Source organism: Salvelinus namaycush, chromosome 16, assembly GCF_016432855.1.
Source record: "Salvelinus namaycush isolate Seneca chromosome 16, SaNama_1.0, whole genome shotgun sequence".
NCBI lineage: Eukaryota > Metazoa > Chordata > Actinopteri > Salmoniformes > Salmonidae > Salvelinus > Salvelinus namaycush.
The window spans coordinates 13,198,878-13,225,757 of NC_052322.1; the positions used below are offsets into that span (position 1 = coordinate 13,198,878).

A 26,880-nucleotide genomic window follows, 5' to 3' on the forward strand; every position below is an offset into this window, starting at 1 on the left:
GAAAGATGAACTGAGGTCCACACTCCAGTCCAGTTGGTAGTGAACCTTAAAATTGGTTGCCAAGCGCCATATAAAGTCCAAAAAACAAGAGTAAGCCTGAAGGAGGAGAGATTACTAGAAACGAACTCGGTTTACCCTATTATCTGTGGATGAAATGACGGAGTAGAGGACCTTGCGCATTTCAGGTAAAATAACAACCCAATGTTTATATCCCAGGACAAATTAGCTAGCAACAGCAAGCTAGCTAAATTGCCATAAATGTTTAATGCTGTTTGACCTGTCCCAAATTAATATAGTTGGTTCAGAGTTAATTTTGATATTTCAACCTGCATGTCCTGATTGCGTCTGGTGTGGGTGGACAAAATCAACATGCGTGCGGTCTGGTCAGCGGGCAGCATGTAACCTTCACCCCTGCATGAGTTTTCTTTCATGCGCTTGATGTCGGAATTCTCTCACTGTTCCAAAATGTGATTTGTTAAGCAACAGAACAGTTATCAGCGCAGACCTCAAACCAAGGCGCGCTGCCTGCTAATTATCTATAGGCTGTTTCAACTTGTCAATTTCTAATTATTTTCTAACAACAGTTTGAATTGAGGCCTGTTCCGCCTCGTTTATTCACATAAGAAGTAGCCCATTTCACTGTTGCGGACAATTTATGTATGAGGCTTTACTGATCGGGACAAACTTCTCTCTTCAAGAGAGCCCAAGCACTTTCCTTAGTGTTTCCCCAGATCAAGTATGAGGACATTGCACGTCTCTAGTCAGAACAGGCCTTGCACAAACATTTTTAAGACACACCCGCATTGCCTTCATGGTTGTTTTCCGTACAAATTGGACTTCGACAATGTGTGCATTCCTATCAAAATATGTGGATATTTTCTGTATATCGTGCTGTCCTTTCTGCTGTAGCACACCGTATGTATGTATGGTTTATAATGTATTTACTGTTTTATTCACGTTTTCAAGTACTTGTGACAAATCATGCATTCAGATTCTTGCATATATTGTAATGGACACAATGGACATGTGTGTAAAATGTTTTTTTGAATGTTGAACTGATTATGATGAGCTAAGCTATTTGTGTGGCGCCATGTATGTTGACATCATACAATGCATTCTGGTTGTCATGTAAGCGTCTGTCAGACATGTAAGCTCTGTCAGACAAAATATTGTAACAACCCTGGGTTTATAAGCGCGGATATCGACTCGGCCGCTCGAACATGCTTTTGGGGCACAGTCAACAGCACGCTGAACTTCGGGCTAGAAGGTTGGGGGTTCGAGACCTGCTTCCTGCTTGTTTCATTACATTGGTGTCAGAAGTGATCGGACCTTGCATCCACGAACGTGCGTGTGCTTGGCCAGTGAACGCGTTCCTATAAGACGTTGAGCCGCAAGCTAGCGCGGGGACGCGCTCTTTGAAAGGAGGGAGTAGTGTAACGACCCTGGGTTTATAAGCGCAAATATCGATTCTGCCACTCGAGCATGCTTTTGGGGCACAGCCGATAGTGCGCTGGACTTCGGGCTAGTAGGTTGAGGGTTTGAGACCTGCTCCCTGCCTGTTTCATTACAATATGTTATAGCAAGGGATAGTTAACTCGACTGATTTATGGTGCTTTCAAGACAACTGTGAACTCAGAAAAATATTAGGTAACATCATGACTTCAATGATCTTCAGGTCGGAAAGTCGGCGCTCTAGAAAGAGGCCTGAGTTGGAATACCGAGTTGGATGACCGTTCAAAACTCTTTCTTTCTTTCTTTGTTGATGGCTGTCGATGGTAAAATATGTAGCATGAAAACAACTGTGTTAGCAGTGGGCTTATGTGACCATTACATCGGTGTATGCTAGCTAACACACTTATATACAGCAATCATACACCAAAGCACATCCCAGAAAGCTCCTCGTTCACTAACAGAGGTATCATATACCCACACATGTATAACTCAGCAATGTACAGCAAACTTGTACACATTTTAAAATAGAAAACACTATTCAGAACGTGACCTAACCTTTGCATCACATTTTCATACTGGGGAGACTTGACGTTCGATCTCCCCCTATCTGCAAGCGGGGCCAATAACAACATGCCTTATTGCCATCGGAATTAAACCAACCAGTAAGAATGCTTGAACATTAAATACACCTTTCTTTAGAGGCAAGTGGAAACATAACCAACCCTGTTACACCAGCTCAGACCCCCCTTTCAGAACATCTACTGCTTTCTCTGCCAGGCAGGAGACCGCTTCCTGCTATAGATGAGCAACCCAGAACTGTGTTTTTTACTCAAAAAAAGCATCTTGCATCAATCGGTGTATTCCAGTTCAGAATAAAAATGATTACTTGTATTTTAACATCAACAGCCCCCCCATCTTCATATGTACTTTTAGTAGCTAGATAACCTTAGCCAAAGCAACCTAACTAGCTATTAGCTGTGTACAAGGGGATTGATTGAAAAAGCAACTCACATCGACTACTAAGAGAGAGTACTCCCTTATTTCTGCTTATCATCACCTGTTTATAAAATGCCTTGCTAGTTGACTTTTCCACTGTCGAAGAAGCACTGTTTCCTGAAGCATTCTGCCCTGTTCTGAAAGAATTCCCTGGGTTTACCAAAATGCCGTGGCTGTTTGGTCAGGACCTTTCGTTTTAATTTGTTCATTTTGAGAGACTCAATACTAAGCACTTCCCTGCACAAAACCGATTTTGGGCGCTCCTCGTTATTTCTCAAAGTTTATTAATTAAACCAATGGAGAGAAACTCATCGCTGTATTTGCGTTTCGTGACAATTGAGCTGTCAGAACTTGAGTCCATTCGATGGCAAGTAGGGATGACAATCCAGTGTCTGAACGACAGCACTGCAGCGTGTGGGTCACGGAGTGATCATCGAGAACTGCCGAAAAAAGTTTCGGTAAACCGTGAAGCACACGGGCATCTTCCACCCACTCGCGCAGCTGCCAAACTGAGCAGAGTCAATGCGGAACAGAGTGCAATTCCAGTAATGAAATAATTATACATTTACTCTGACACGTCGCGACCCATACTTTAAGAAAGGCTTGCCTAGGATACCCAATATAGTGGGCCGCTATAGGTTTATAATGCCCTGCAAAATAGCGGTGTTATAGCAAATTTTAGAGAGCAGCTTTACATGACACATACACAGACGTAGCCGCCGGTCTCCAGGATCCCAATATGATTCGTTTCATTGGGTGTGCTCACCTAGCCTACTAGGCTAGTCGTTAGAAGGATAGTTGCTATAAGGGGGACATACTACTGTTCGTAAAGCATCATGGATAAGGTCGCTAATATTTGCAATTATGCGGCAGAACGTTGTAGCGAATACGGAGGGCAGACTGGCAGGGACTCAACCCCAGAGCTCTTCGCAGTCAGTGGCTGAGGCGGCTGACAGTGCCAAGAGAGTGGTTTGTTTGTGCTCATAACTCACCATGGCCGTTAGAGTATATGCCTCCATATAGTCTGAAGTTCCCAGGTAGAAATGTAGCGTGTGTGCATGTGCAGTGACGCCTGTTGAGTTATTAGACCATTCGATTGATGGCCATTTGTTTGTTTTGTCCTACTTTTATTCTCGAAATAACATTTGAAATATTGCTACTTTATTCTCGAAGTATTACTATTCGCCCCCCCTCCCCAAATTATCCAAGTACCACCACCCATCACTCTTTAGTTATTTTTTCTCTTCACTTGGCCCTAATACTCTTCCGTAGATATGGGGTAAATAGGAGGCTGCCTATTGACATGAGCTGCACTGTGTTAATGTTTCCAGTAGGTGGTGATCATTGGATTGGGGCTGACCTGAGTGAAAATGTTTTGGAACCCCTGACCTACTGTAGATCATGATGTTAAACTGAGGGAAGGATTGGATTTCACAATTTCAGTGTGGTTGGTTTCTAGCAGTGTTGTGGTCAATTTTAGTTAAATTCCTCGAATGCTTTTCAAATTGGAATTTAGTTTACTTTCTGAATTGACTGGAGTTGAAAACCCTGGTTTCTAACCAAGTCACTCAATCTTCCTGTGTATTCTGAACAATTGTGTGTTCTGTGTTCTTCCATGTTTCAACAAGGGTTGAGGAATTGGAATATATTATTGTCTCATAAGTATTGACAGCCCAGTAATTACTGAAGATAGACAAATCTGAAAGCATTTTAATATCTCATTCAATAATAGGCTACTACAGAGTGTAAAGCCGCCTACAACTGTCTTCTCTCTCTTGGTGGTTTTAGAACAATACAGATGAAGGGGGGAGGAAATGACTGTTATAGAGCAGCTCATTAATAAGGAGAGAGAACTGTGTTTGAGCCAAAATGCTCTCAGCTCTCAGACTAATACAGTTCTGCTGCTGTCCTCCCACATAAATCACAATATTACTGCCCTCTCACAGAGAAATTATAAAAGCAGGGGATGCAGGGAAGCTGAGAATTAAATGAAAGGGGGCCACAGAGTGAGTGAGTTCATTACTGTAATTTGTATAATGTTCCTAATTGACAGATTGGGCTATATTTTTCTTAATGGCAGATTGGGCTATAGTGTATTTTTCTGCTGGAGAATTGAGGACAGTGATTAACCATTTCCTTTGGCACCAAGTGGTACAGATAGTCCTGGGACTTATATTCATTCACGCTGACTGAACTCCACATGCATTCTGGTGGTGCCAACGTCTCTTAGGCGTACTGATGTCAATATTTTATTTTTTGTAGGGGGGGGTCCCTTTGATATGTCTAATGGGGGGCCCTGATTGGTTATGGGGTTACCCAGGCCCCCCTGTCAATAGAACCATGTGTAGGGAACAGGGTCTACTCAAGGGAGGGGAACACTAGAGTCACTATTTAGTAAGTACGTGGGTATTAGAGGAGGAAAACCATAGATTATGCAGTCATTATCTCAAACATTTGATCTGTGTACATCAGAGACCAGTTAACATGGACGTTATTTACTACCCTTGAGTCTAGTCATGACAGTTGTATACTTTTTCTCCTTAATTAATCATATTTTTGCCTAATTAATTGTCTTGATCTTGGATTTCATGGTTACGTTCCAGACTTATTTGTTAATGGCGTCATCCCTGTGGAGCTCTGAGTAGAGAAACTATTCTGACAGTTTTATTTAGATTAGTAGACAATACAGCTCATGAAATTATTAATACAACATTTAGGGGCCCAGACACAGATTTTCCATTGATTGCAGTTTTTAGACTAGGCTTAATCTAGGTCTGGGAAAACAAGCCCTTATCTAAGGGTTTATATGTAAAAAAAAAAATATATATATATAAACAGAATGCCGATTGGCTGACAGCCGTGGTATATCAGACCGTATACCACGGGTATGACAAAACATTGATTTTACTGCTCTAATTACGTTGGTAACCAGTTTATAATAGCAATAAGGCACCTCGGGGGTTTGTTATATATGGCCAATATACCACGCGATGCTTCGTCCCTAAGAACATCCCTTAGCCGTCGCATATTGGCCATATACCACACCTCCTTGTGCCTTATCGCTTCATTATATACTGTACCAGTCAAAAGTTTGGACACACCTACTCATTCCAGGGTTTTTGTTTTTACTATTTTCTACATTGTAGAATAATAGTGAAGACATCAAAACTATGAAATAACACATATGGAATCATAGAATAATAGTGAAGACATCACATCACATAAAGTGGGAGATTTGTACAGGGTAAAAGGGATCTTGAAGGCTATCACTCCATTTTGCAACACCATGCCATACCCGGTGGATGGCGCTTAATTGGAGCCAATTTCCTCCTACAACAGGACAATGACCCAAAGCACAGCTCAACTATGCAAGAACTATTTAGGGAAGAAGCACTCAGCTGGTATTCTGTCTATAATGGAGTCGCCAGCACAGTCACTGGATCTCAACCCTATTGAGCTGTTGTGGGAGAAGCTTGACCGTGTGGTAAATAAGTGCCCATCAAGCCAATCCAACTTGTGGGAGGTACTTCAGGAAGCATGGGGTGAAATCTCTTCAGATTACCTCAACAAATTGACAAATAGATTGCCAAATGTCTGCAAGGCTGTAATTCCTGCAAATGGAGGATTCTTTGACGAAAGCAAAACGTTTTTGAAGGACACAATTATTTATAAACTTGTCAACGTCTTGACTTTATTTCCTATTCATTTTGCAACTCATTTCATGTATGTTTTCTTAGAAAACAAGGACATTTCTAAGTGACCTCAAACTTTTGAACGGTTGCCTGCGTACATACACTGTATGGTTCAGAGAATAGATGATGATGATGATGAGAGAAAAGCCCTCGGCATACATTGACAGTAAAAGAATAATGCTTTTTATGAAATACATTTTAGGCTTACAATAAAATACAGTTTCATCATGTATTGTATCCTATGTCTCTATGGTAGAGACACTCTGTTCAGAGAAAGGCCCCCACCAGCACTGACGGTACATGAAATGTTTGGCGGGGTGTTATGTTACTGTATCACCAAATAGCAACCTATTCCCTAGTGTACTACTTTTGACCAGAGTCACTTTGGGCTCTCATCAAAAGTATTGCACTATAGGGCATTTTGGACAAAGTCTGTGTTTGTATCAGTCTGGCTGGTATGATTAGGATGCTATTTGTTTTCAGTTTGTGAGGAATATACCAGTCTGGATGAGAAGAGCGGTACAGTCTGAAAATCGCAAGATGCTGGTGTGTTGCCAGTGGCGTACAAGTTTCACACGCATGTACCCCCCCCCCCCCATAAGATATGAACATGACATAAACCATCTGGAGTGGGGGGGCCGACCATAGAGATTTTAACTTACTATAGGGGCTTTGTCATGAACCCTAGAAGTTCTAGAATGGGGTGAAAATGGCCACCATATTGGTCAGGGAGAAATCCAAATCAGTCTAATTGGAATGAATAAATGAAGGCATGTAATGTATCAAGTTGTTATAGAATTACTGTCAAACTTTTTTTACTGTTTGAAGAAGTAGGGTTTGAGATGTTTTTTGGAAGATGGGCAGGGACTAGCTTCAAGGGGAAGCTGGTTCCACCATTGGGGTGACAGGACAGCGAAGAGCTTGGCCTGGGATGAGTGGGAGCTGCCCTCCCGTAGGGTGGGAGTGCCAAGATACCTGAGGTGGCAGAACGGAGTGCTCGGGTTGAGGTGTAGGGTTTGAGCATAGCCTGAAGGTAGGGAGGGGCAGTTCCTCTTGCTGTCTCCGTAGGTAAGCAGCATGGTCTTGTAGTGGATGCGAGCTTCGACTGGAAGCCAGTGGAGAATGCAGAGGAGGGGGTGACATGAGAGAACTTGAGGAAGGTTGAAAACCATGCGGGCTGATGCGTTCTGGATAAGTTGCAAGGGTTTGACGGCTCAAGCGGGGAGCCCAGCCAACAGTGATTTGTAGTAGTACAGATGGAAGAGGACAAGTGTCTGGATTAGGACCTGCGCCACTTCCTGTGTGAGGTAGGGTCGTATTCTACGGATGTTGTAGAGCATGAACCTGCAGCAGCGAGTCACTGCTTTGATGTTTGCAGAAAACGACAGGCTGTTGTCCAGTGTCACACCAATGTCCTTTGCACTCTGGGAGGGCGACACTGTGGAGTTGTCAACTGTGATGGAGAGGTCTTTGAGAGGGCTATAAGGGCACAAGGCGAGACCCAGATGCAGGCACGGGAGGCAGATGGTTTGAGTCTCTGATATTTATTATAATCCAAGGGGTAGGCAAGATAATGGTAATGGACAGGCAAAAGATCAAAACCAGGTCAGAGTCCAGGAGGTACAGAGTGGCAGGCAGGCTCGAGGGCAGGCAGAATGGTCAGGCAGGCGGGTTCAGAATCCAGACAGGCAAGGGTCACAACCTGGAGGACTAGCAAAACAGAGAGAAGGAAAAAGCAGGAGAACGGGAAAAAACACGCTGGTTGACTTGACAAACAAAATGAACTGGCAACAGACAAGCAGGGAACACAGGAATAAGTACCTGGGGACTAATGAGGAGAACAGGTGACACCTGGAGGTGTGTGGAGACAATCACAAAGACAGGTGAAACCCATCAGGGCGTGACGAGCTGGCCTTCCCCGGGAGGAAGAGCAGCTCCGGCTTGAGGTGGTGGGCTAACATCCAAGTTGCGATATCTGCCAGGCACGCAGAGATGCGTGTCGCCACATGGGTGTCAGAAGGGGAAAGGCGAAAAGTAGTTAAGTGTCATCCACATAGCAATGATACTGTGTAAGAACTGCCTTCCTAAGACTTTTCACACAATGATAGGGGAGACCATGTGAGGATATGACAGAGCCGAGTGACTCGGTGTATAAAGAGGAGAGGGACTAGGACCGAACCCTGGGGGACACCAGTAGTGAGAGTATGTGGTGTGGACACAGATCCTCTCCACGTCACCTGGTAGGAGCGGCCTGCCAGGTAGAATGCAATCCATACACAGTATGTCCAATAAGAAATGTTTGTTTTTGAAAATAAAATAATCCTGTGTGCCCTACTGAACACGACCCAGGATGGAGCCAGTCTCTCCACATTCAGTTCTTGAAATATTACTTCCCCGGTGATTCAATATGAACTGGGATGCTGTTGGGGGTTTTTCTTCTCAGGAGATAGAGATGTAGATGTCTTGATCGCTGGACTCACTGGGCTCAGCTGATCTTCATGAGATGACCTTTGGTTACAGTACACACACACACAAATACACGCTAACACAGTTGGACCATACTTTTCTGACAAAGAACGGTAGTGACACTGTCTACTATAAAGGTCAGGATGTGTCTGAAGCTGAATAGTCTTTCACCTTTCAGGTTTGAGAGTGCATCCCAAATGACACCCTATTCTCTATGGGTCCTGGTCAAAAGTAGTGCACTATATAGGGAATAGGGTGCCATTTTGGATGTACCCTGAGTCTCTCCGTGCCTTCTCACTGTGACATCATCCCTGCTGTCCCCATAGTCCCCTAGACCACCTAACCCTCCCTCATTTACCTAGCCCTCTCAACCCAGCTTCTTTCTGTCTTTCTCTCCCCTTCCTTCCATCTGGCACTTAACCCCCCTGGCCCAGCACTCTGTGGCATTTCAGAGAAGGCAGGTGGCTACCTGACTCTGACTGTTTGGTCACCTGGCCAGATTGAACCCACTTCTGGAGCCTGTCCTCATCCTCTAAAGGCATCCCCTAACTTACCACGCCCAAGAGGAAGGAAGGCCTAGAGCCAGATGGTCCAACCAGCTGGAAGACAACCTACACAACCTGGGACTCAACACCACATCAGCCTGGGACCTGGCCCGGGAACTGGATGGCACGGAGAGCCTAATATCCACGTTCTACTCTCCAAGGAGCTAGTGAAGGTGAGCGAGGTGGCAACCACCACATTTCAGCCCTCATACTTTTGGATCGTCATTCCACATGCTATGCAGTGAATTTGGAACATTTATACCCTAGAGGTATTCTCTCTGTGCTCTTCAGAAAGCTATGAAAGGTTGTTGAATGGCTATGGTAAACCTTTGAAAGATATGTTTTCCAACCTGTTATTTTCTGAAAGATGAGATATTGAAAGATGTGCCTGAATAAAGACAGTTTCATGTTTTAGATACTTTGTTTTATGTCTCAAAAGAACAGGTGCAAGATGTTCAAAGGTGCAACAGCAAACCCTTAGTAAGTGAGACCCTTGAAGTCAATATGTTCTGACAGGAAATTGCCTAAATCACTGGTTAGATCATTTCTTAGTCATCAGATAATTTGTAAAAGTTAATTCCTGTGTTTTTAAAGGCCTTCCCACTGGGCATAGACATCAGTTTAATGTCTAGTTTTGGTTGAGTTGTCAACGTGAATTCAATGTGAAATCAAAAAAGAAATAATCACCCTATCATCGGATTTAGGTTAAAAAAAGGAAATTAACTTACGTTGATTACTTTTTGCGAATCCAATGAGTTTCCCACATTGATTCAATGTCATCACATTCAATTTTGTTGTTGAAATGATGTGGAAACAACATTGATTCAACCAGTTTTTGCCCAGTGGGTTGTGAACCTGCTCTTTTGTGAAGCCAAGTTTGCCCTATTGGCCCCAAGTTCAATGACAAATTCTATGCAAAACCTCCCTGCTTTGCATATCAATGATATGCAAAGATCCTACATTTTCTCAACCACTGACATAGTATGAGTCCCATTTAATTAATAGGCCTAATGTAGGTCTCCTATTCTCTCCCCCATAACTGGGGGTAGTCACAGTGGCAATAATAATCAGTCTTTATTGGTCTCAATTAAATGTCAGACAGCATCAATAAAATGCTGATGCTACTTGCATGTGGTATCAAATCAATCTGTTTGAGAGTGCAGTGTTGAGCTTCTTCCAAAATGGTACCCTTTTCCCTATATAGTGCACTACCAGGGCCAGATTAATGCGGGGGCTGAAGCCCCTGGGCCCATGCCTGTGGGGGGCTCAAGAGGAAGCAGGGAGGTGACCAAGAACCCGATGGTCACTCTGACAGAACTCCAGAGCTCCTCTGTGGAGATGGACGAAACTTCCAGAAGGACAACCATCTCTACAGCACTCCACCAATCAGGCCTTCATGGTAGAATGGCCAGATGGAAGTTACTCCTCAGTAAAAGGCACATGACAGCCTGCATGGAGTTTGCCAAAAGGCACCTAAAGGACTCAGACCATGAGAAACAAGATTCTCTTGTCTGATGAAACCAACACTGAAATCTTTGGCCTGAATGCCAAGCGTTTCTGGAGGAAACCTGGCACCATCCCTACGGTAAAGCATGGTGGAGGCGGCATCATGCTGTGGGGATGTTTTTCAGCGGCAGGGACTGGGAGACTAGTCAGGATCGAGGCAAAGATGAACGGATCAAAGTACAGAGGAGTCCTTGATGAAAACCTGCTCCAGAGTGCTCAGGACCTCAGATTGGGGCGAAGGTTCACCTTCCAACAGGACAATGAACCTAAGCACACAGCCTAGACAACGCAGGAGTGGATTTGGGACAAGTCTCTGAATGTCATTGAGTGGCCCAGCCAGAGCCCGAACTTCGAACATCTCTTGAGACCTGAAAATAGCTGTGCAGCGACGCTCCCCATCCTCCAACCTGACAAAGCTTGAGAGGATCTGCAGAGAAGAATGGGAGAAACTCCCCAAATACAGGTGTGCCAAGCTCTGAGATGCTGGCCTTCTAGGCAGAGTTGCAAATAAAAAGCCGTATCTCAGACTGGCCAATAAAAAGAAAAGATTAAGATGGGCAAAATAACACAGACACTGGACAGGGGAACTGCCTAGAAGGCCAGCATCCCGGAGTCGCCTCTTCACTGTTGACGTTGAGACTATTGTTTTGTGGGTACTATTTAATGAAGGTGCCAGTTGAGGACTTGTGAGAGGGGTCTGTTTCTCAAACTAGACACCCTAATGTACTTGTCCTCTTGCTCAGTTGTGCACCGGGGCCTCCCACTCCTCTTTCTGTTCTGGTTAGAGCCAGTGTACGCTGTTCTGTGAAGGGAGTAGTACACAGCGTTGTCCGAGATCTTCAGTTCCTTGGCAATTTCTCGCGTAGATTAGCCTTCATTTCTCAGAACAAGAATATATTGAGTTTCAGAAGAAAGTTCTTTGTTTCTGGCTATTTTGAACCTGTAATCGAATCCAGAAATGCTGATGCTCCAGATACTCAACTAGTCTAAAGAAGGCCAGTTTTATTGCTTCTTTAATCAGAACAACAGTTTTCAGCTGTGCTAATATAATTGCAAAAGGGTTTTCTAATGATCAATTAGCCTTTTTAAAATGATAAACTTGGATTAACTAACACCACGAGCCATTGGAACACAGGAATGATGGTTGCTGATAATGGGCCTCTGTACGCCTCTGTAGATATTCCATTAAAAATCAGCCGTATCCAGCTACAATAGTCATTTGCAACATTAAAATGTCTACACTGTATTTCTGATCAATTTGCTGTTATTTTATTGGACAAACATTTGCTTTTCTTTCAAAAATAAGGACATTTCTAAGTGACCCCAAACCTTTTGAACGGTAGTGTATACTGAATATATTTCTTCCTAATATTGTACAGTCTGTGTCGCTTCATGGGCCTGGGCTATTGTTTGTTTGAATTCAGGACCAGATTGATCTCAGTTTGTCAGAGTAGCAACTCATGGTCATTGTGGAATTTAAAAAAGATTCAGCTAATGTCTCCTGTCATGTTAAAGGGGAATTTCACCCTGGAGGAATCTGGGCTTGTTTTCATAATGTCTGAGGCATTTCTAGGACAGTGAGGTGTGTTTCACACATAATTGCCCAGGAGATCCAAAAATACACCTAGTACTGCTTTGTGGCATTTCGAAGGCTCAATGTTATACTGATCGCACTATGTGTTCTTTGGGTGTAAATATGGTTGTTCGATAGAGCCATTGGACATCTTTCAACAATGTTCCTATAGGTTGATTCATTAGCAAATATACAAGCAGACACATTTTGTCCAGTCTGAAAGACTAGAACTTGTGTTGGGCATTGTTGGGCTGAGTTTACCAAAAGGCACTTGAAGGACTTTCAGACCATAAAAAACTAGATTTTCTGATCTGATGAAACCAAGATTGAAGTCTTTGGCCTGAATGCCAAGCGTCACATGGGAGGAAATCTGGCACCATCCCTACGGTGGTGGCAGCATCATGCTTCGGGGATGTTTTTCAGTAACAGGGACTGGGAGACTAGTCAGGATTGAGGGAAAGAAACTCTGAATGTCCTCGAGTGGCCCAGCAAGAGCCCAGACTTGAACCCGGTTGAACATCTCTGGTGAAACCTGAAAATAGCTGTGCAGTGAACCTGACAGAGCTTGAGAGGATCTGCAGAGAACAACGGGAGAAACTCCCCAGATACAGCTGTGCCAAGTCATACCCAAGAAGACTTGAGAATGCCAAAGGTGCTTCAACAAAGTACTGAACATTATGAAACATCAAAGATACCAGGCCTGGTCTTCATAGCAGATTTTGAAAAGGCGTTTGATAAAGTACGACTAGAATTTATATATAAATGCCTAGATTACTTTCATTTCAATGAATCTCTTATGTACAGCAGACCTAGATGTAAATAATGGTTACTTCTCAAAGTATTGAGCTTTTAAGAGGAGTGAAACAAGGCTGTCCATTGTCTCCATATCTATTTATTATGGCCAATGTGAAAAGCTAACTATTAAAATTAGATCCAACAAGAACATAAAGGGGTTAGAAGTCCAGGGGTTAAAAACAAATGCCAATGTATGCTGATGACTAGTTTTTTCTAAAGTCCGCAATCTGCATCCCTGCACAGTCTCATTGAAGATCTTGATCACTTTTCTAGCATCTTGACTATAAACTAATTATGACAAGTGTACCATATTACGTATTGTATCGTTAAAAAATAGTGTTTACACTACCTTGTAGTTTACCAATAAAATGGATGGATGGTGAAGTAGTCATACTTGGTATTCACATCTCCAAAAATATAAATGAACTTGCCACAATCAATTTCAATAGAAAGTTTGCAAAAATAGGTAAGATTCTGCAACCATGGAGAGGTAAATACTTGTCTATTCATGGAAAAATGACATTGATTAACTCTTTGGTCCTATCACAGTTTACTTACTTACTAATGGCGCTGCCTACTCCAGACGACTCGTTTTTTAAATCATATGAGTAAAAAATATATATATATATATATTTGGAATGCTAAGCCAGTCAAAATTAAACGTGCCTATTTATATAATAAATATGAGTTAGGGGGACTAAAATTATTCAATATTAAAGCTTTAAACCTCTCACTTAAAGCTTCACTCATACATAAGTTATACTTAAACCCAAAATGGTCTCCAGTAGATTATTAAGAAAGGCTCATCCTTATCCTCCAGAAAAGATAGAACAACTATTATGGTTAAACTAAAATATATTGACTTAATACAAATAAGACAATTCTGTATTTTTTATTGTATTATATTTATTCATGATATTATGATTGGAAACGGTGGAGTTATGTCACATATATACAGCTATCGAAAATATATGGGAATGTCTGCTCAATCCAAACTTAAAACCAACTGATTGCAGCGTTACCACAAAAATGGAGGAGGTAAGTGGAAGAGGGAGAAGGTAAGGAATTTGTCTGCCATATATTAAAGATACAAATTGGCTGAAAGGAATTGGCATAAGTATAAAAATATACCAGTTTCGTTTGAGGACAAAAATGTTGACTGCTGCACCATACAGATTGCAAAATAAATGAAAAGAGATTTTCGATGTACCGATTCCATGGCACATGGTTTATGAACTGATACAAAAAACTACACTTGATTCAACACAATAATTTAAATTATTATACAAAATTCATACCACCATCAGAATGCTATATATATGGGGCATACAACAATCTCAGCTCTGTAGATTTTGTGAAGAGACAATCACTAGATCATTTATTCTGGTATTGCCTTCTATATAGCTTGTTTCTGGTCACAGGTTCAGGAATGGTTAAAAAAATCACAACATTCACTTCAAATTAACCTTACAAATAGCAGTGTTGGGTGATTTGGAAAGCCATAGTCAATTAATAATATTCGTAGGAAAGGTTTTCATCTTTAGCTCATAATCTGTGGATACTATTATGATTAGAAAAGGTTCAAAATCTATGTAAAACATCACAGCACAACTGAAAAATACATGGCACCAAAAACCAAACGAGGGTGGTCTATGGTGATAGGTGGGATGGGCTTAGAGTGGCTGAGGGGTGGGATTAAAGAGTTTGTTTAGTAATGTTTTATTGTTATGTGATTGCTGTATATAAAAGTACCATGCATTTAAAATGTGTATGTATATGTAGCAGAAAAGCTGTAAAAAAAAAAAAAAAAAAAAAAAAAGGTTTCCTCTGAACAGGGGAGGTGGTGAATAGTTTAATACAAATGTTTAGTAAAGAACAAGTGCTGAGTAAAGGGTCTGAATACTTATGTAAATGTGATATTCCTGTATGTTTATATGAATTTGCAAACATTTCTATATCTGTTTTTGCTTTTATTGTGTGTAAATTGATTAGGGATTTTTTTTTTTAAATCAATTTTAGAATAAGGCTGTAACATAACAAAGTGGGAAAAAGTCAAGGGGTCTGAATACTTTCTGAATGCACTGTAAGTTTACTACCGAACAGTGAGGAGAAACAATAATACAACAATGTACTGTTGTAAATCTCTAAAAATAGATGTCTGCCTACCTACCTAGGCTCATTTGTACGGTCTGGTCGCTGTGCAAAGGTTGAGGGTTATGCCATATTTCTTTCTATTAGGCTAGATATTGTTGTAAATGTAATCTCTGTTCCTGTGCACATGTATGCATGTCCAACTAGTCTACCCTAATGTTGATGTTATGCTGGCACGGTTCAACTGTTGTTCAAACTGTACAATAGAGTGAATATGCTTTTTTTTGTCTTGCAGACAATAACGTTTAATGCCTGGGCTTCTTCCTGGAGTGAATTCTAGATACAGAAACATAATTCTGTTGTCTGCATGTGTCATTGTAGCAGAACTGTATCCCCCTCGAGGGATTAGACATTATGATGGATTTCAAGCAGATGAGGAGCTGAATGACAGTTTAACTAAAGATTTTTGTTATACATTACTGGGAGTTACAGGATAGGTACTGTTTGGTGTAGCACAGAGAATTTTCAACCAATCTTAGCGATGTCCTCGATTCAGGGGAAACAGGAGTCTCATAAAATGTCAGAAAATGCTCTGTTATTAAAATAAATACTTTTTTTGCTCCTTAAAGATGGTGTGCCACCATCGTGTCTTTCAAGTCTTCTCACTCATTGATAGAGACAGGTCTCTGTCATCATGACATGCAGCACTTTGGGGTGGACACCCACCTGTCTCAATCAATGGGAGAAGACTTGAAATAGTCAAGATGTCGGCTAAAATATTTGGGTAACTCACATTATCTGGTGTAACAATATGTAACTACAGTTCTCTGCACTTGTGTCTCCACACCTGAGAGACACTCGGACACACTGAACTGTACTATGCTGTTCATACTATATATATTTTTTGAATGTTACTTTTACCATTTAAAACGTTGAATACCCAGTTATCTTGAGTTAGCATTAAATAGTGTACTGTATTTTAGATGTTGACAAATAAACATTATTTGATATCTGAATGTCTAGCATCTTTTTTATGCTACAGAGCCATGTACAGCTTCTATAAATACATATTGTGAATCCATGATGGCAGAAATATTTAGAAGATTGATAGAAAAGATCCACATTTATTTTATGCTGGTTCTACATCAGGGCTCTCCAACCCTGTTCCTGGAGAGCTACGGTCCTGTAGGTTTTACCTCCAACCATAATGTAGCACATCCTGATTCTAATAATTAGCTGTGTTTATACACACAACCCAATTCTGATCTTTTTTCCACTATTTGGTCTTAATCACATCAGCTCTTTTTCAGAACTGATCTGATTGGTCAAAAGACCAATCGGGTCTGAATTGGGCTACCTGCGTAAACGCAGCCATAGTCCTTTATCCGGCTTCGGTACACTGGCAATGATGGGCTGGGGAAGCTGAGACTCATTGTGCTTATGGCGATGGGCTTGTCCTGTCTGCGGTGAACGGCCAGCTGGAAAAGACTCTGTCGAAAGTGCTGTAGGGCTTCTTAACCACCAACTGCTTGGTCCTCTTGCAGAAGATTTGCTGGTACTGCACGTCTCCTGGAAAGACATGGTTGTGGTTTTATACTTTTTCTGGAAGGGATGTAGGGCAACATGCCTTTGTTGGTAAAGGTATCAACCGAATGGGACCGGCTAGCGTTTTGTTTAGGGACAATGAGGGGGCATTGGGAGCTGTTTTGAGAGGAAAGATCTGTCAACAAAGTGAATGGGCTGGGGGGGGCTAAAGAAGGTGTGAAAAGTCTTAGGAAGGCAGTTCTTACACAGTATGAATTGTTGTGTATGGGAGATTGAGGAGAAAAGGCACCTCAATCGCTCTCATACACAACAATATATTTACTGTCTAAGCACAACCAAAAGCCCCTTCCTCATCTCAAAGTACTGTCTGTAAACCTCCCCCAGCCCATTTGACTTTGACCGGTCATTCTTGTCAATAGTAGCCTGTTGCAGGGGAATTGTTTTGACGTGTTTTTGTGTTGTGTTTTGAGAATGAGGTGGTTGTGTCATTACTGTTGTAGTGTTGATTTTATACTGTTCAGTATCCCTTGATGGTTTCTGTCCCACAATCTTGTTGTGCTCCATAAATGCAATGTGTGTCCGCTCCCTCATGCTTGTGTACCCACAATGCCCCGCTTTAGGGTATTTTTCAGCAGGGCACTGTGGAATGACTCCAGATAACCTGAGTTTTACAAAAGGTAAAAAGAGAAGAGGGGTCGACGCAATTGATTACATGGTCTGGAAGGTATTCTGTGGTCCTCAGGGTACCTCTAACCACCTGTAGCCCCATAACACAAACCATACAAACACTACCCAAATCATGTTTATGCCATGCTTACTGTAAATTGAGCTAGTTTAGCCTTCAGCTTGTAAATATTTTGGCCAATTTACCTTCACCTTGTGCAGAGCTAGGGGTTGGAGGCACGTATTGGTGGAATCAGGTTCTGTACCAGCTACAACAAAATACACAACAATACACAATTGAACCACCCCACTAATTGTATTGATCTCTTTTAGACTGGCTAGCTACGCATACCTAACAGGGACATTTCAATAGTGTCAGTTTGCTGTTAGCTAACTAGCATCACTAAATTGGCAGCAAGATTGCAAGCCAGCTGAGACCCAACTATACCAACCATAGATGATTTATAGGATTTATACTGTACACATTCATCATTGCACACAGAGTGAGTTACCTACTGTATATCAACAATTCTATTTTTAGTTACGGAGTGTTTTCCAGACAAGGGCGGGAATAGATGGCTACCAAATTGAGACTCTTTATTTGGTAACGTTAGCTAACGTCAGTCAAAGATAGAATGAGCTAACAAACATGTTTACTCTGCTGAAGGCAGCTATCAGTCTAGCACTGGCAACCATGGCATTGGCGAAATTGATTGACAGTGTGTATACTAAAAGATAGCTATATGATTTAGCTGATGGAATTCAGAGTTCAATATTTTTTTTAAACAAAGCCCCAGGGGCCTACAATTTCTTTATCCTGCCCTGTGCACTACCCTAGAGTAGTGCACTATGTAGAGGTTAGGGTGCCATTTGGAATGTAGACATTCATATCTGACAGACAGACAGGGTAGCACTCCGGTTTGTAAGAGAGAACTAAATCAGAGTCATTTCCCTTCGATTAGTGAGTGATTAACGCCGGGTCGAGACAGCTGGGCGACCTTACAGCCACGTAATGACCTTAACCCAATCAATGGAGAGAGCACTGAGCCACAGCAGCAGAAACACAACAGCGAAAACAGCTCAGCTAAGTTCAGACACCCTCTCTTGGAACTGACTGACTCTCGAAAGAGTGTTACATCTGTAGCACTGTCTCTTTCAGTTTCTCGAACACTCTATTTCTCTCTACTTCCTTTCTCTAATCCCTTTCATACTAAGAAGTTTATCCGCCAACTTTATCATACTGCCAACTTTTTTCAGCCTCTTTATATCTAGAAGGTATTGGCGGTATCAAAGCCTAAACTTTTATTTCTGCCAAAAGACCTTTTCTTCCTCATGGCAATCATTTCGGTAAAGTGATGCCAATGGCTTTAAAAGGCTCTGCATTGTCAATCCGATGTCTGCAGTGGCTGTACAGAATTTACTGTGATGCGGCTTCGGCAGAAGTCAGAGCATTCCTACTTCTGGTGCTTCAGGGAGCTGTCATTTGTCTGCACCGGACAACCAATCATGTCAATGCAGAGCTATGTAGAGCCCTCTGCATTGTTAAAGGCAATTTATGCTTGATCTGGTAATGCGATCCGCAGGCTCCATACAGAGGGTGTGATGCAATTGCGGAGGCTTGCGAAGGCCAAATCAAGCTCCGTACCACATCGCCGTGCGCCTCCCAAATTTTGTAACAATGCGGAGGGCTCAGTATAGCTCCGCATTGACATAATTGGTTGACAGTAGTTTGGGGTGGTACGTCCTGTATAGACACTCACTTCCTTGACAACAAACATGGGGAACTTTGTGAAAGTCTATAAGAGCAAGTTCCCAAATAAAATACATCTTAATGATACCTTGGGTAGGGATATCAATGCTGTCCGGAGGCTCCATATGGAGGGTGTGACGCGATTACGGAGCCTCCGGAGGTTTGCAGAGGCCAAATGGAGCTCCATACCCAACCATCCCAGATAGCCGCGTGCCTCCCAAATTGTGTAACAATGCGGAGGGCTCTGTAATGCTCTGCATTACGGGAGGTCCTGTACAAACACAAACTCACTTCCTTCACAACTTCCTTCACAACAGCTCTGCTCTGCTCCACGAAGTGCAAGAAGAATTCATGTCCTGAGTTCTACAGAGGCTGGATTACAGTGATTGCTGTAGGGCCACTGCAGATGTCAGATTGAGTCTTTTTTAAGCTGGTAGCATAGCTAGCATACAGAAATTGATGGTGGTAGGGAAAGTCGTTTTTAACTGTAATGCAGCTGATTGGTAATTATGGCATGGACATGTATTGGGGTTGACATCCATACAGCATTATACTCCGATTCTTACCTCAACATAGTGTGAAATATACATATAAACAATAGCCTAAATGTAGGCTAATGTTGCTGGGGGCAATGAGGAGATTCAGGTGGGAAAACAGTGCTGTCTTTTTACTTCATGCTATCTTGGCTGAGCTCTTATGTCAAGCACCGGGAAATGGACTCTAACATCTCAGAGGTAAAAGGTTTTGTCTTTTCGTTTAGCCAGTCGCTTGTAATTAGCTGGATGGCGATAGAGATTAGCCCTGAATCACTAGGAGTGATGCGGTGCAGACCAATTTATTGGACGCATACAGTGCACTCGGAAACTATTCAGACCCCTTGACCTTTAACACATTTTGTTACGTTACAGCCTTATTCTAAAATGGATTAAAATATTTTTTTCCCTCATCAATCTACAAACAATACCCCATAATGACAAAGCAAAAACAGGTTTTTAGAAATGTTTGCAAATGTATAAAAAAAAATATAACTATCACATTTTATTCAGACCCTTTACTCAGTACTTTGTTGAAGGACCTTTGGCAGCAGTTACAGCCTTGAGTCTTCTTGGGCATGTCGCTACAAGCTTAGCACACATGTATTTTGGGAGTTTCTCCCATTCTTCTCTACGGATCCTCTAAAGCTTTGTCAGGTTGGATAGCTGCACAGCTATTTTCAGGTCTCTCTCGTGTGTTAGATCGGGTTGAAGTCTGGGCTCTGGCTGGGCCACTCAAGGACATTCAGAGACTTGTCCCGAAGCCACTCCTGCGTTGTCTTGGCTGTGTGCTTAGGGTCGTTGTCCTGTTAGAAGGTGAATCTTCGCCCCAGTCTGAGGTCCTGAGCGCTCTGGAGCAGGTTTTCATCAAGGATCTCTCTGTACTTTGCTCCGTTCATCTTTCCCTCGATCCAGACTAGTCTCCCAGTCCCTGCCACTGAAATAATCCCACAGCATGTTGCTGCCTCCACCATGCTTCACCGTAGGGATGGTGCCAGGTTTCCTCCAGACATGACGCTTGGCATTCAGGCCAAAGAGTTCAATCTTGATTTCATCAGACCATCGAATCTTGTTTCTCCTGGTCTGAGAGTCTTTAGGTGCCTGTTGGCAAACTCCATGCGGGCTGTCATGTGCCTTTTACTGAGGAGTGGCTTCCGTCTAGCCACTCTACCATAAAGGCCTGATTGGTGGAGTGCTGCATAGATGGTTGTCCTTCTGGAAGGTTTGCCCATCTCCACAGAGGAACTCTGGAGCTCTGTCAGAGTGACCATAGGGTTCTTGGTCACCTCCCTGACAAGTATGGGGTCTTGATAAATCAATATATGTCAGATGTTTGTTTTCACCGAATCTCCATTTGGATACCCTATTGGTTAGGCTACATATAGGCTGGGAAATTGAGGTGAGTGCTGCCCATAATCATCTTACCTAGTTGGCTCATGTAGGCCATTAGAACATTTTGCCATGTCATGTAGTTTAACAAGTGGATGAGGCTATTTTGCTCGTCACTCGCACTCACTTAGTAGCCTAGGCCTACTCCGAACAAAAAGCCTGTGAAATTGTCTAATCAATCAATGTGATTTTGTTTCACTGAATCACCGTCTAGGCTATAGCTCATCTATTACTGTTCAGAAACATTTTTTGCATGCAATAATGTAGCCTAAATCAAGTGTAAGGCTATTTATGTTGCTCAATCACCGATAGGCAACTCCAAATGCCTGCAGAGGTTGTGAAATATGAAGGTAAGACCCCACGCCTGCTCCCTAACAAAGCAGAGTGAGGGTAGGAAAGAGATGAAACATGGATAAAAAAAAACATGGGCCTGGGCTCTGTTTCAAAATATAACTTTATTTAAAATGACAATTGTTCAACACATTCCCATGACACAAGTTGTGTGGGGAAAATATTTGTTTTATTTTATTCTGTAATATTACATTGTATTCCTACTAGTCAATAGAATATATATGTGTGTTGACTGATATTGGGTAGGTGTCGTCTGTTTAAATCAATAACAAACTATTGATTTAATTTGGATGGCGCAGCCATGGCTGCACAGACCATAACGTAGGCCTAACTAGACGCAAAATGTGCTATTCTATTCTTTTGAAAATACATTTTATTAGTCTTATAATGTTTCTTAGGACATGCCTAAATGAATGAATAATGGTTTTATTTTTTATGGAGTATATTTTCAATGGATGTATTAAAATAGACACCCACCCACATCTGAACACCACTACTACCACTAGCCTGTTTGTAAAGGTGTCATATAAAAAAAAAAATTGGAGACAAAATACTGTAAATCCTATGTGAAAGCAGTGTAACACGCACACACTGTCTTTCTCTGCCTCTCTCTCCTTTTCTCCCATACAAACATCTAAAGTTACGATTTAGGCTTGTCTTGCTCTCTCTAAAACACACACACACACACACACACTCTCTCTCTCCCCCTCCATCACACTTTCCATAATACTCTCTCCCTCTACTCCTTTTCTCCATCACTTTGTCGATCAAACTTCCTCTCTGTCTCTTACTGTCTCTTCCTGTCTCTCAATGCCCACGTATCCTTTCTGTTTTAGTCAATACCTTTGTTGGTCACATTTGCTCTTTAAGCTGATGGAATTCACTCTCTTTCTCTCTCTCTCTCTTTTCTGCTGACAGCGTCCCTTTTTCATGCAACCCTCGACTGAAAGTTGTTCATTCATACTGCTTCCTCACTCCCTCTTTCCTTCTCTCCCTCTCTCCCGATGTTCCTCCCTTCTCATCTTTCTTTCATCAACATTTCCCTTCTTCTGCTAACTGACTCATCCTTACTGTACAGGAGGAAGAGAGACGGAGGGTAAGAAAGAGAGTAGGAAAGAAGGGGTGTATGAGGTCAGGTGAAGATAATCAGATATATGGATTAAAACAGAAGAAAATTTGCTCACCAAGATAGTATGAGAGGCATTGTGTGACAGCCAGGTGGAATAACGGGCGCTATGTACACTGAACACAAATATAAACACAACATACAACAATTTCAAAGATTTTACTGGGTTACAATTCATATAAGGAAATCAGTCAATTGAAATAGATTCATTAGGCCCTAATCTAAGGATTTCACATGACTGGGAATACAGATATGCATCTGTTGGTCACTTAAAAAAAAGGTATGGGCGTGGATCAGAAAACCAGTCAGTATCTGGTGTGACCACCATTTGCCTCATGCAGCTCGACACATCTCCTTCGCATTGAGTTGATCAGGCTGTTGATTGTGGCCTGTGGAATGTTGTCCAATTCCTCTTCAATGGCTGTGTGAAGTTGCTGGATATTGGTGGGAACTGGAACATGCTGTCATACACGTCGATCCAGAGCATCCCAAACACGCTCAATGGGGGACATGAGTATGTAGGTCACGGAAGAACTGGTACATTTTCAGCTTTCAGGAATTGTGTACGGATCCTTGCGACATGGGACCGTGCATTATCAAGCTGAAACATGAGGTGATTGCTGTGGATGAATGGCACGACAATGGGCCTCAGGATCTCGTCACAGTATTGCTGTGCATTCAAATTGGCATTGATAACATGCAATTGTATTCATTGTCCGTAGCTTGTCTGCCCATACCATAACGCCACCGCCATCATGGGGCACTCTGTTCACAACGTTAACATCAGCAAACCGCACGACGCCATACACGCTGTCTGCCATCTGCCCGGTTGTCACGTTCGTCATACGAAGGAGACCAAGGTGCAGCATGGTATGCGTACATTCTTATTTATTTTAACGAATGAACACTGAACAAACTAACAAAACGAACCGTGAAGCTATATGGATAGTGCAGACAGGCAACTAAACATAGAACAAGAACCCACGAACACAAAAGGGAAAATGGCTACCTAAATATGATCCCCAATCAGAGACAACGATAAACAGCTGCCTCTGATTGGGAACCATATCAGGCCACCATAGACATACAAAAACCCTAGACAATACAAAAACTACCATACCCACCCTCGTCACACCCTGACCTAACCAAAATATAAAGAAAACAGATATCTAAGGTCAGAGCGTGACACCGGTACAGTTGAAACCGGCATTCCTCCGTGAAGAGCACACTTCTCCACCGTGTCAGTGGCCATTGAAGGTGAGTATTTTCCCACTGAAGTCGGTTACGACACCGAACTGCAGTCAGGTCAAGACCCTGGTGAGGATGACGAGCGCGCAGATGAGACGGTTTCTGACAGTTTGAGCAGGAATCCTTCGGTTAGGCAAACCCACAGTTGCAGTGGCTGGTCTCAGACGATCCTGCAGATGAAGAAACCGGATTTGAAGGTCCTGGGCTGGCATTGTTACGTGTGGTCTTTGATTGTGAGGCTGGTTGGACGTACTGCCAAATTCTCTAAAACGACGTTGGAGGTGGCTTATGGTAGAGAACTGAGCATTAAATCCTCTGGCAACAGCTCTGGTGGACATTAGCAGTCAGCACGCCAATTGCACGTTCCCTCAAAACTTGAGACATCTGTGGCATTGTGTTGTGTGACAAAACTGCACATTTTAGTGGCATTTTATTTTCTCTAGCACAAGGTGCACATGTGTAATGATCATGCTGTTTAATTAGCTACTTGATCAGGATATCAGGATGATGAATTATCTTGGTAAAGGACAAATGCTCACTAACAGGGATGTAAACAAATTTGTGCACAACATTTGAGAGGTATGGAACATTTCTGGGATCATTTATATCAGGTCATGAAACATGGGATCAACACCGTATAATATTTTTGTTCAGTGTAGATAAGAACCGTGAAAGTAGGCTACAGCTTGATAAAAGGCAAAGTAAAAATCTGATAACACCAAGAGTAATACCTTTTCGTTTTCTCGATTAGCTTTCTCACTCTATCGGTTGAGTTGTGCTGGATATGGACCTCAAAGGTCTTTCCTGATTAAATCTAGAGCCATATGTCTAGTAGGAAGAAGAGAAGTACTGTTTATCAGTGAAATGAACATAGAGACGAGAGAGACATTATCCATATTGATCTGTCTGAGCTAGACTTCCTACACGCTGTAGAATGATTCTCCTGAACCACTCTGAATGAATCGCTGGGCTGCCTCTCTAAACGTTACTAACGTTCCATTATTAAATATTTGTGTATTTTTACAACAGGGTCTTAACAGAGAATGTTCAGATTAAACGTCTGTGTAAATGAACTGTCGCTGCTGACTGAAGTTTCAAATTTGTGCCAACAAATAGTGCTAAGTCATTTCCCTCAATATCCTTAGTGCCTAATCTATCACAAACTTAATTCCACCCCTGCTCTGCAGCTAGCTATCTGCCGGGGTTTTAGAAATAAAAAACAGAAACCATTTCGACGTATAATGCATTTGTATTCTGTAATTCTACAAAGGTTTCAGCCTTAGCCCTTGTCCCATCCTCATGTCTTGCCTCAGGCCTACTGTATCTCCAGGCTTTCATAATCCCAGCCTTCCCTCAGATCTCTAAATATGGCTGTGTAACCTCTGTGGTTCTGTCGTACATGATCTGTGTTCTCACTGTAATCAATCACCTTCTGCCATGCTCCGCCGCTGTGTCCGTTGTCTGCTTCCTCCTTTGTCTGGCACTTCCTATGGGACTGGGTATATTGGCAGATGGGAAGCCTGGCACTCAGACTGGACTGGCCTCAGTGCAACAGTGGAATAACATGGAGAGCCTGGCACTCAGACTGGACTGGCCTCATTGCCACAGTGGAATAACATGGAGCTCAATGGGACTGGACAATATCGTCATCCTCAAATCTCTGTGTGGTTACGTGAATATTGCACTCGGATGGCATTATCTCTTTCTGTCTCCGTCTCTGTTGCTCTCTGTCTCTGTCACTCAGTCACTCTCTCTCTCTCTTGCTCTCTGTCTCCACCTCTCTCATCACAGTTCTCTGGACCAATGAAGGAGAGGAGTAGACAGTGCTTCAGAGAAAGTTCAGGTGCAGACACAATTCACAAGACCATCAGAAAAGATAAGTGTGAGGATCAGTGAAAGCCAGTTTGTTCTGCCCAGTCCTGATCAACCCAGACTCCAGATCACAGCGAGTATCAGAGTCAGACTCTTTAGTTCCCCGGTGTTGTATCACTGGTATCTCCTGACGGGTGCAGAAAGAAACTATAGAAATGCGTCTTTGCCCACTTAGATAAACGTAGATTTTGGTCACAAAGACCCTTATCAGAGAATACAGCCAACTCGCTCTCTCCCTTCACAGTTTTCAGGATCAGTGAAAAATTAGGATCAGTTATGTACAGTCCTTCCAGACCACCCTAAGACATTGAGTACCATATTCCCCCGGGGTTGTATTACTGTTATCACCCCTCTGCCTGTCTGTTATCATGTCACAACACAGATAGGCTTCCTACAGATAACTGAGCCACTTCCTCATTATCCCCCAATCAACATTCTGTTCCGAGGCCGTCATTGTAAATAAGAATTTGTTCTTAACTGACTTGCCTAGTTAAATAAAGGTAATAAATAAATAAATGATAATACATTTTTTTTTTAAACATGGCATTTCCCAGCTCCGCCCCTCAGCCACACCTCCCAGTCACAGATCACAACACATTTTTCTCCACATAGAATTACGTTACATAACACAACAACGTTGTCTGACACTGACTACGTTTCCTTTGATTGCTTTATCAATTGAAAGCCCAATAGATAGTGTGCAGTAGGTGTCTTAGTAGCGACAGAAGCCAGAATCCGTTAATTGTAAGAGAAAGATGGGCTCAATCGACCATGGTAGACGTTATTAACATAAAGGGTCATTTGGCTGTCCCATTAAAGCACCTGCATAGGGCTATTAGACAGAGCATGGTGAGGAAGAGAGACAGAGAGGGGTCTTTCCTGATTACATCTAGAGCCATACGTCCAGTAGGAAGAAGAGAAGTACTCTGTTTATCAGTGAAATGAGCAGAGATAAGAGACATTATCCATATTGATCTGTCTGAGCTAGACTTCCTACACGCTGTAGAATGATTCTCCTGAACCAGGAGTTTGCAATAGATGCCTTTTTAGTAGCGACAGAAGCCAGAATCCATTAGACGTTATTAATATAAAGGGTCATTTGGCTGTCCCTTTAAAGCACCTGTATAGGGCTATTAGACAGAGCATGGTGAGGAAGCGAGACAGAGAGAGAGAGAGAGAGAGAGATGCAGGATGCGTCCAAAATGGCACACTATCCCCTATGCAGTGCACTACTTTTGACCAGTGCCATATGGGTGTGTCAGTCTGCAATTAGGGAGCGTATCCTAT

The 26,880-nt window shown here is 42.4% G+C and overlaps 1 protein-coding gene across 5 annotated transcripts in view; it reads left to right on the plus strand.

The window, feature by feature from the left end:
* The window catches only part of LOC120061010 (neural cell adhesion molecule L1-like), a 106,039-nt gene continuing 79,159 nt past the window's right edge, over positions 1-26,880 (plus strand). For 2 of the 5 annotated variants that reach the window (XM_039010491.1, XM_039010492.1), the window contains exon 1: positions 2-185. The gene's annotated coding sequence lies outside the window, so the exon portion shown is untranslated. Of the gene's footprint in view, positions 186-9,040; positions 9,325-26,880 lie in introns of all 5 variants that reach the window. The other 3 variants (XM_039010489.1, XM_039010490.1, XM_039010488.1) reach the window with 3 other exon arrangements.